The following is a 9266-nucleotide window of genomic DNA, read 5'->3' on the forward strand; positions in this document are numbered from 1 at the left end:
ATAGTGCCTCCAAATCTTCAAGGCAAATACTACGCCTGCTAACTCAAGATCATGAGTAGGATAATTCTTCTCATGGGGTTTAAGCTGCCTGGAGGTGTAGGATATGAACTTACCATGCTGCATGATGACACAACAAAAACCTACTCTAAATGCATCACAATACATTACAAACCCATCTAAGCCATCTGGAAAAGCTAGGACTAGAGCTGAGGTGAGTCGGGTCTTAAACTTCTGAAAACTTTTCTCGCAAGTATCTGACCACTAAAACTTGATTTTCTTCTATGTGAATCTGGAAATAGGGGATGTAATAGAAGAAAATACCTCAACAAACCATCTATAATAGCCAGCCAAAACTAAGAAACTCCTGATTTTTGATGGAGAGACAGTGCGAGGTCAGCTTCATATTGCTTTGGCCTTTTGAGGATCTACTCTAATGCCATCACCAAAAATTATTTGACCAAGGATTGCTACTTACCTTAGCCAAAACTCGTACCTACTAAATTTGGTGAACAACTAATGATCTCTGAGAGTCTGAAGTACAATTTTGAGATGGTCTACATGATCACCTCACTGCAAGAATATACAAGAATATCATCCATTAAGACTATGACAAACATGTCCAAATACTTCTTAACATATAGTTCATCAAGTCCATGAAAGCTGCTGGGGTATTAGTAAGACCAAAGGACATGACTAGGAATTCAAAGTGATCATACCGAGTACGAAAGATTGTTTTTGGAATGTCATATTCTCTAATTCTGAGCCGATGGTAGCCTGATCTGAGGTCTATCTTAGAGAAATAGCTGGCACCCTGAAGTTTGTCAAACAAGTCATCAATTCTAGGGAGAGGATACTTGTTCTTGATCATGACTTTATTGAGATAACGGTAATCAATACACATCCTAAGAGAAACGTCTTTCTTTTGCTCGAATAAGATTGTTGCACCCCACGGGACACACTAGGTCTGATGAATCCTTTATATAAGAGATTCTTCAACTTCTCTTTTAATTCTCTAAATTCTGTAGGTGCCATTTTGTATGGTGGAATAGATATAGGCTGATTATCTGGAAAAAGATCAATGCCGAAGTCTATTTCCCTTTCAGGAGGAATTCCTGGAAGATCTTTGGGAAAGACATTTGAATATTCACTTACTACTGGGACTGATTCAAGACTGGGAGTTTCGAAACTAGTGTCTTTAACTCGAACAAGATGCTAGCACATCCCTTAGATATTATTTTCCCTGCCCAAAAGTAGGAAACAGGCTGACCTCTGAAAGCTGAAGTACTACCCTTCAACTCAAGGACGGGTTTATTTGAAAACTGGAACTAGACTATTCTATTTCTACAATCGACTATGGGAAAGAAGGAATGAAGCCAATATATGTCGAGAATGACATCAAAATCAGTCATCTCTAATTTGATTAAGTTTGCTAGAGTGACTTTCTGAAATATCATAATCGGGCAGTCCCTATATACCCACTGGGCTATGGTGGTTTTATCCACAGGGGTAGAGACTAAAAAGGGCTCTACTAGAATTTTTGGATTGATTCTGAAATTACCTGCTATATAGGGAGTAGCAAAAGATAAAGAAGCTCCCGAATCTAGCAAAGCGTATACATGCACATGAAAGATTTGTAATGTACCAATAACTATATAAAGAGAATTTTATTGGTCTTGTCAAGAATGGAGAGCATAAATTGTACTTGGGATTTACGCACTAGTAGTACTGGAGGAAGCACCTTGTTGTTTTGGGTGATCAGATTGAGTTGAGGAATGGTTCTACTAACTCTGAGGACCTGGCTGAGGATAGTCTCTGACTCTGTGACCTGGCTTGCCACATCCAAAACAAATACCAATTCCAACTCTATAATTACCTTGATGGTACTTGCTATAAGTCCGGCAAAGAGGATAGGTGCCGACACTTCTAACACTGCCCTGAGACTTAGAGCCTGGCGCTTTATCTTTTCTACCATCTTTGAACTTAGGAGCTGGAGCACTAGCTAAAGAAAGAGCTAGAATTGATAACTTAGGATGAAACTAAGAATGGTTTCCTCTTTCTGATTTGGGCTGATGAAATTTAAAACTACCTATCCTTTCTCTCTTATTCTTCTTCTCCTTCATCTTAATCTTTTGATCTTCTATTTGTTGTGCATGAGTCATAAGCCTGGCTAAAGTCATGTCACTATTCAACATTATAGACCTGCACTTATTGACCACACTATCATTCACCCCAGAGACAAACTTATCTTAGCCCTGCTATCTGCAACCACATGAGGAGCATATCTAGCTAATTAAGTAAACTTAAGATAATACTCTTTCACTGTCATGTTTCCTTGCCTGAGGTTTATAAATTCTAACACTTTAGCTTCTCTCAGCTCTAGGGGAAAGGACCTTTCTATGAATGTGGTGACCAACTCCTCCTACACAATAGGACCTACATCATCTGGTCTTTCTGACTTCCATACTTGTATTATGTGTGAGGAACATCCCATAACTGATATACAACTAGCTTAGCACTCTCAACAGCTGACACCCCCATAATGTCAGTAACCTTCTAAACCTGATCGATGAATTTCTCTGGGTCCTCATTTGACTTAGACCCGAGAAAGGAGGGATGATTCATTCAGGTGTAGTCCCAAATCCTAGCTGCAGCTGAATTGTCCACTGGGTTGGCCGAAACAACAACTGGTCATTCATATTGAGTAGTAACTGACTGAGCAAGAGTAGTGCATGGAGCTCTAAACTCTGCATAAGAAACATCTTCGCCCAAAGGTTCTTCGGCCTGAGGGGCTGACAGATTCTCATTTCTTCTTTTTGGAGGTATGTTCTGTAGAAGAAAGGGAGAAATAGATTAGAATAAGAGATTAAGTTGAGATTATGCTCATTGGAATGACATGAATACTGAAAGAAGGGAAACTGTTCCTAAAACATCGTATAGACTTCTGCTTAGAAATTTGGCGTGCAACACACCCATGTACAAGACTCTACTCGATGCGGCTTTCAGACTTCCTAGGACTCTATTGAACCTTAGGATCTGATACCAAGTTTGTAACGCCCTAAATCTGGTACATGGAATACTACATGGTGCACATGACCCCGAAGGACCATAAGCTAACCCATGATTGATATCTGTACCTGTATATTGCATAATATACTGTATAATTTGGAAACATAAACTAAAAAGCTATAAGGTTCAACACTAAGATATAATATATAATAACAATATAACATCTGGGTGGGGTATGAAATACCCAAAACAACTGAAATAAACTTTGTGAAACATGTTATAGTCTGAAAAACCTCTAAATAATGACTGAACTGTCTGAAAAAGGAATTAATAAGAAGTTAATGGGAAATGTCCCCAAATAACTCCAACTAATAAATAAATTGTTGATGTAATAAAGTAATGATCATGTCCTCAAAAGATGAGGACTCATTGCTAACTCTGACTGCTGAGACTAGAATCTACTGATGCTCTGGAACTTGTGTCTCTGAACCTATGGTATGAGACACCATAGAACAAATGCATCAGTACTCTGAATATATTAGTCTATATGTGAGGTAGGCTGAATGCATCGGGTTCATAATCATGAACAATACCAACTAACTGACTAATATAAATAGGAGAATACATGCATGAATACATACTAACTATAACTGAGATCATGATAGCATGAATTTACTGATAATAAACATGACTGGTAACCAAGTTCTGATGACTGATATAACTGGTAACATAAGTGACTGTATCTGACAGTCCTGAAAATGAAGGAACTAGCTGAGCTCCATACTGTTCTGAGTTGACTGTATCTGACAGTCCTGGACCTAAAGAAATCTTTGAGTTCTTTTACTAATACTGATCCTAAAACTGTGGGAAATAGTTATCTAAACAACATGTCCCAAATAATACAATATACATGAATTGGGGTCCAGTCTGTGCCCTGATTGGAAGGGTGTCTATATTGTGCCACTGGTAAGGAGAACATGTGAGTGACCCTTGTATATCAGGTAACTCTAGTGAGAACGGTGGGAACCCTCATATGACAGGTGAAGCCCCCTCATCTACCCTTATATAGCATGATATGATGTCTCAACCTATGCTGCCTACTTAGTTCGAGAATGTAGTAATTGCTTCTAAGAATCATACCCTCATATAAAAGGTGAGTTACCATCCTTGGGTTCACTCGGTGCTAATTTCTACTCCCATCTGAATAGACACAGAACATGATTAACTGAATTGACTGGATTGAGTTAACTGAGTTCCATTAACTGACAGAATATTACTGAGGTATGATAACTGACTGAGATTTACTGAAGTTACTGAATTTTCCTAAGTCATGAGTCTTACTGAATTCTACTGAACATGAATTGACTGAGAATATCTTGAGATCTTGACATAGGCATGCAACTAAATTATTGGGTACAAGGAGTCCCAAGAATCGATGGAAAAAAACTGACAAATCATGACTTTCTTGAATACATGACCAACATCACAATCCATAATTTATTTATTGAGGTATTTCATAAAATATGTGATATGCATAAACTTGTACATACATGAGGATTGCATAATATCATACTAGTTGGGCACTTTTATTTCTCATATGCATTTAATCAAACACATGGTAAGCATAGTATAAGTAGACAACATTATACAACAATTAAACATCACGATTCAACTCTAATTTCATCATCGAAGGATTTAATCATAGGTTCACATGAATCAACACCTATACTAATCAATTCCACATAAAATTGATCAACCAACATGGATTAGAATTCAATTGGCCATTATCAACATGAACAAAATCTAACCCAACACGAAATTCATAAAGAAATCCATACACTTGAACATTAAAAAGAGATTCTTGGGCTTCATTGATGAAAATTGTCCATGAATGAACACTATACATACCTGGTAGTGAGTTTCTTGAAGTTATCGAACTTGAAGAATTTGAATCTCTTAGTTCTTGAAGAAGATTTGGATTTTGTTGCTTAAGGATTGCTGTTAGGGAGAAAACCCTAATTTTTGATGTTGTGGAAGAATAATGAATTTTTCTAGCCTTGGTCGGATATTACTAGGTATATAAATCGGTGGTAAAAGACCAAAAATCCCCTTTAAAAATGACTTAAAAATAATTGAATGGGATGTGTGATGGTCTATCGTTAGCTTGATGGTCAGTTGTTTCGACCGTTGCACGTGCACCAGGAAAAGGACTCACTGCTTACGTAGCTAAAAATTGGGAGATGGTCTATCTCAAGTTCAACGGCCTATCAACCTGTCCGTCATACCAAATCCAGTAGGTTGCCTTACTGCTTTGGCTACGATGGTCAAGGTAAAGGTCTGTCGCTAGATCAACGGTCCGTCAACTTGGCCGTCGCACCTGGGTGATTCTGACAGTTGTCGGTAAAACGTCCATAACTTTTCACTCTGATTTCAAATTTAGATGAAATCGGTATCGTTAGAAAGCTACTTCAATTTCCCACATGATAAAAAGTGAAAATCTTAAAAATCCCACATGTACAAAAGTGGATTCATATTTCAAAGAAAGCTTTTTAAGCTAGGAAAAAGTATGGGATATTACTCCAAATATACAAAGAAACTAATCAAAAAGTTTGGCAGATAGAAATCAAAGGCCTATAGATCTGCAAAGAGTAAATCCACAAGTGTTAATTTAGACTCATTTGGAAAAGATATGGATGAAAGGACATATATGCGAATGATAGGCTCACTACCCTACTTGACCGCAAGTCAACCAAATATTACATTAATCATATGTAAGTGTTCAAGGTTATAGTCGCCCCCCAAAGAATCTCATCCGACTTCCATCAAAAGAATCATACGATATCTTATTGGAACCTAAGACACTGGACAATGATATCCACACTGTTCTCATTTTAATTTAATTGGATATTACGACGCTGACTTTGCCAGTGATAAAAATGATAGAAAAAACACTAGTGGTACGTATAAAATTCTCTGTGATGCCTTAATTTCATGGCATGCTAAGAAACAAAAAACAATTACTCTGTCCACAACTAAAGCTAAACACATAGTCATTGGAAGTTGTGGTACTCAAATTTTATGGATTAAGTATCAGTTAATTGATTTTTACTTAACTTTTAAATCTGTTCACATTATGTGACATAATACTAGTGTTATTAGCTTATCAATATATAAGATGCATCATTCTAGAGCTAAACACATAAACATTAAGCATCATTGTTTTTGTGATCATATAGAAAATGGTGATTTTTTCTCTTCAATTTGTTGACCCAGAAAATCAACTTGCAAATATTTTTATAAAACATTTACTTCAGGAAAGATTTTGTTATTAAGGGAAAAAACTTGATATAATATTCTTTACTGATCTGTTATCATTTCATAAATTTTTTGGTGATTAAAATCTTTTATTTTTTGTACTTAAAATCCATCATATATTTTTGCTTTATCTAAATGCCATCATTTCCTTCCATCCTTTCACGCTATTTTTTCTCTATATCCATAATTACCATCGCTCAGCCTTCCCACTTTCACACATTTCACTGCCACTTCGTCTCACTCATCACAACCATTCACTTTACCCCCCATCCCCTATCATCTCTCATCCTTTTATTTTCCTCTTTACTTCTTTTATACCTATCTATCTCCATTCTCCTCTACCTTGACTTGAACTGGCTCCATGGATTATCTCTACCAAATTTATCCTGACCATATTTCCAACAATGTTGAACCCGTACTTCTCTTTGAATCCTCTGATGAATCCCCCACTTGCTCACTCTAGTTAACTATCTCTAAAAAGCATTCTTCTTCAAGCCCTGTGTCCTTCTCACAAATATATTAGCCCTCTCCTCTTGATTCTTTTCGGCCAAATGAATTGCACAAGTTCTGTACTTGTAATCATAAGGAGAGATTCCTCACCTTTCAAAATCGCTCTATTGCACCAAGATGAATCGTCAACCTCTATCACCTAAGAAAGTACCATTGCAATGTCAATCCTTTTTCCTGGCCTAAGATCTGTCTATGCTTTTCCCCTTATGTGGATTGTAAGTGTTTGAAAACCACATTCATGTGTTCTATGATAACCTTCACCTGTCCCTAGACAGTGGGGAATTAGTAAACCTAATACTAGGTACTCGTGTTGTTCTCTATGATTTTATTTTTAAGAAAGTATTTGACACTAAGTTCTATGAGGCCATTCTGTTCATGAACGACACTTGGCCTGAGAATTTTGATGTTAGGTTTGAAGAAGCCAAGAAGGCTATCTCAGACCCCAATAAAAGTAGGTCTTTCTCTGGTCCTTTGTCCCTTATGTTCAAAAATCAAATTTTGGCTCACATTATTCGATCAACTTGATTCATCAAAAAGCGTAACTTAGTAATGTAACCTTGATACCACACAAACTACACCTCTCATGTGAAAATGTAAGTGATCGTTGTCAATATATTTAACCAACTTTAGAGTCGGGGTCGAATCCCACAGGGAACAATGTCAGTGGCGATTAAACTAATTTGAAACTATTGCTAAAATTCGAATTCAAACAGATGATACTAAAAGATAAAATGGGGGTTTTGGAGATTAGCAAATAATTGTTGGTCACTTTAGTTTTAGTTTTTGTAATCAAGAGTTTATGGAAAACAAGAATTATGTTCATTATAGGTTTTGGTTCTTGATAGATGCTAATAGTGATTCAAGATTCTAACGATAGGTAGAAACAATAGATTGTCTTTATCGAAGTTATGCCTAAATATTTTTCGACCTACTTAAGCATTTAATTAGCTAATCCTCTCAGGACTTAGGGAAATTATATTCACTAACCAAACTTCACCTCAGGTTAATTAACCCTGTTATAGTTTCAATTATTTAATGGAATGTTGGTAGCTTTCAAGGACCTGTCAATAATTCACTTTCTGCTATAGTTGATTTCTTATCTCAAGCAAATCAAAGCAGGTGCTATCTATCGTTTGAAACCAATAGACCATAATTAAAGCCTCAAAATTATCAAGGAGTACTATTATCATTAGAATCTTCAACACTTAGCAACCTACCAAGACCTAACCCATACATCCCATAATTCAAGTTAAAGGGATTTAGCCACTCATAATGTAATAATCGATACAACAAGTGAAATTTATAATTTGAAAGATGAAATTACAACAAGACGAATAGCAACGAGTGTTTCTAAGATTAGATCAAAGTAGAAATCCCAAAATATTGATGATATTATCTTCAAAGTTAATTGTTTTGTTCAAGCCAAGAAACTAGAGAGAAAAAACAAAATACATGTCTTCCAAAATAGGTTCAGAATCCCTTACCAGCCGATATGTTCAGCCTCCTCTTATAATTAGAAAACCTTAATATATGCTTTAAATACTTCATCCTAATTATGGAAACAAAATCACAAAGTTCAGTAATTTCCAGGATAGGTGATGACATTTTGTTACGCCTTATCAGGAGTCTCACGACTTATCTAAGATGTCATCAGCTCCTCTTCTCTTTTGACATTTGCTACCTTAGGCTGACGATGAAGCGTGATGGCTTATCAGAATTGTGATGATATATCAGACAATGTCATCACTTCTCCACCTCAGCTCCCATGTTCTGTCTGAGGCTGACGGCGGCTTTGATGGCTTATCACAAGGCTTATGGATTATCACATGTCATCGTCACTTTTTCCAACTAAATCCCATTCTCTATATAAGGCTAACGATAAAGCTGATAACCTATCAGAGTGCTGATGACTTATCAGGAATGTCATCAGCCACACATCTCTTCTATTTTCTTCAGATTTCAACACTTTTACTTCCTTCATTGTTGGTTCTCTTGCCTCTTGACTTCCACTGCAAAATCAAATATAAAACAATCAAAAATGGCAAAATTTGCTTTAGATTTTGCAATTATTCTCAGTTAAAAGCCTTAAATGTATTAGCATCTGGTCCCACGTCAACACCCTTAACTTAAAAAAATTGCTTGTCCTAAAGAAACTAAAATACAACTAAGAGGATACAAAGTATATTTGGCAGTCAATCATCTATATTATCTCAAAATGTCTTCACCATCTCCAAGGTCAATTAATTTAAAAAAAACAGTGTATATTATTGAAGAACAACAATGCGACATACAGGAATCAAGATATGACATCAATTCAGCAACAACAACCATGCATGTGCCAAGATTGCACTATCCAAAAAAGTTAGCAACTAGCAACGTAACCAGTGTACCCTCACTAAAAAGTAGTCCCACTTCACTTTTATCAAACATCACAT

This window comes from Capsicum annuum, unplaced genomic scaffold (assembly GCF_002878395.1).
Source record: "Capsicum annuum cultivar UCD-10X-F1 unplaced genomic scaffold, UCD10Xv1.1 ctg995, whole genome shotgun sequence".
NCBI classification, from domain to species: Eukaryota; Viridiplantae; Streptophyta; class Magnoliopsida; order Solanales; family Solanaceae; genus Capsicum; species Capsicum annuum.